This window comes from Eurosta solidaginis, unplaced genomic scaffold (assembly GCF_040869045.1).
Source record: "Eurosta solidaginis isolate ZX-2024a unplaced genomic scaffold, ASM4086904v1 ctg00001055.1, whole genome shotgun sequence".
NCBI lineage: Eukaryota > Metazoa > Arthropoda > Insecta > Diptera > Tephritidae > Eurosta > Eurosta solidaginis.
Window position 1 is genome coordinate 943,462 of NW_027136898.1, and position 2,483 is coordinate 945,944.

A 2,483-nucleotide genomic window follows, 5' to 3' on the forward strand; every position below is an offset into this window, starting at 1 on the left:
GCCAACCTTTAGCCCGGTAAGCAAATTAAAAAAAAAACGCAATATGTAGGCTACACGAGAACGGAGACGTCGAGTAACCAAAACAAATGCGTTAAACAAATTCGTACACGTTATTTATCAATTTAACTCTAGAATTAAAGGATATACAACGAGAAACAACGTTTGACAACCTTTAAACAGTTCTAATAATTATCTCAAAAATTGTCGCTCTGATGCAAACAACTGATGAGTTATCTACTTAAATTTGTTGAACAAAACGACTTACGTATTTTAAACACGCTAACCTTTAGCCCGGTAAGCAAATTAAAAAAAAACGCAATATGTAGGCTACACGAGAACGGAGACGTCGAGTAACCAAAACAAATGCGGTAAACAAATTCGTACACGTTATTTATCAATTTAACTTTAGAATTAAAGGATATACAACGAGAAACAACGTTTGACAACCTTTAAACAGTTTTAATAAATATCTCAAAAATTGTCGCTCTGATGAAAACAACTGATGAGTTATCTACTCAAATTTGTTGAACAAAACGACTTACGTATTTTAAACATGCTAACCTTTAGCCCGGTAAGCAAATTAAAAAAAAAAACGCAATATGTAGGCTACACGAGAACGGAGACGTCAAGTAACCAAAACAAATGCGTTAAACAAATTCGTACACGTTATTTACCAATTTAACTCTAGAATTAAAGGATATACAACGAGAAACAACGTTTGACAACCTTTAAACAGTTTTAATAACTATCTCAAAAATTGTCGCTCTGATGCAAACAACTGATGAGTTATCTACTTAAATTTGTTGAACAAACGACTTACGTATTTTAAGCATGCTAACCTTTAGCCCGGTAAGCAAATTAAAAAAAAAACGCAATATGTAGGCTACACGAGAACGGAGACGTCGAGTAACCAAAACAAATGCGTTACACAAATTCGTACACGTTATTTATCAATTGAACTCTAGAATTAAAGGATATACAACGAGAAACAACGTTTGACTACCTTTAAACAGTTTTAATAACTATCTCAAAAATTGTTGCTCTGATTCAAACAACTGATGAGTTATCTACTCAAATTTGTTGAACAAAACGACTTACGTATTCTAAACATGCTAACCTTTAGCCCGGTAAGCAAATTAAAAAAAAAAACGCAATATGTAGGCTACACGAGAACGGAGACGTCGAGTAACCAAAACAAATGCGTTAAACAAATTCGTACACGTTATTTATCAATTTAACTCTAGAATTAAAGGATATACAACGAGAAACAACGTTTGACAACCTTTAAACAGTTTTAATAACTATCTCAAAAATTGTCGCTCTGATGCAACAACTGATGAGTTATCTACTTAAATTTGTTGAACAAAACTACTTACGTATTTTAAGCATGCTAACCTTTAGCCCGGTAAGCAAATTAAAAAAAAAACGCAATATGTAGGCTACAGGAGAACGGAGACGTCGAGTAACCAAAACAAATGCGTTAAACAAATTCGTACACGTTATTTATCAATTTAACTCTAGAATTAAAGGATATACAACGAGAAACAACGTTTGACAACCTTTAAACAGTTTTAATAACTATCTCAAAAATTGTCGCTCTGATGCAAACAACTGATGAGTTATCTACTCAAATTTGTTGAACAAAACGACTTACGTATTTTAAGCATGCTAACCTTTAGCCCGGTAAGCAAATTAAAAAAAAAAAACGCAATATGTAGGCTACACGAGAACGAAGACGTCGACTAACCAAAACAAATGCGTTAAACAAATTCGTACACGTTATTTATCAATTTAACTCTAGAATTAAAGGATATACAACGAGAAACAACGTTTGACAACCTTTAAACAGTTTTAATAACTATCTCAAAAATTATCGCTCTGATGCAAACAACTGATGAGTTATCTACTTAAATTTGTTGAAAAACACGACCTACGTATTTTAAGCATGCTAACCTTTAGCCCGGTAAGCAAATTAAAAAAAAACGCAATATGTAGGCTACACGAGAACGGAAACGTCGAGTAACCAAAACAAATGCGTTAAACAAATTCGTACACGCTATTTATCAATTTAATTCTAGAATTAAAGGATATACAACGAGAAACAACGTTTGACAACCTTTAAACAGTTTTAATAACTATCTCAAAAATTATCGCTCTGATGCAAACAACTGATGAGTTATCTACTCAAATTTGTTGAACAAAACGATTTACGTATTTTAAGCATGCTAACCTTTAGCCCGGTAAGCAAATTAAAAAAAAAAACGCAATATGTAGGCTACACGAGAACGGAGACGTCGAGTAACCAAAACAAATGCGTTAAACAAATCCGTACACGTTATTTATCAATTTAGCTCTAGAATTAAAGGATATACAACGAGAAACAACGTTTGACAACCTTTAAACAGTTTTAATAACTATCTCAAAAATTGTCGCTCTGATGCAAACAACTGATGAGTTATCTACTTAAATTTGTTGAACAAAAC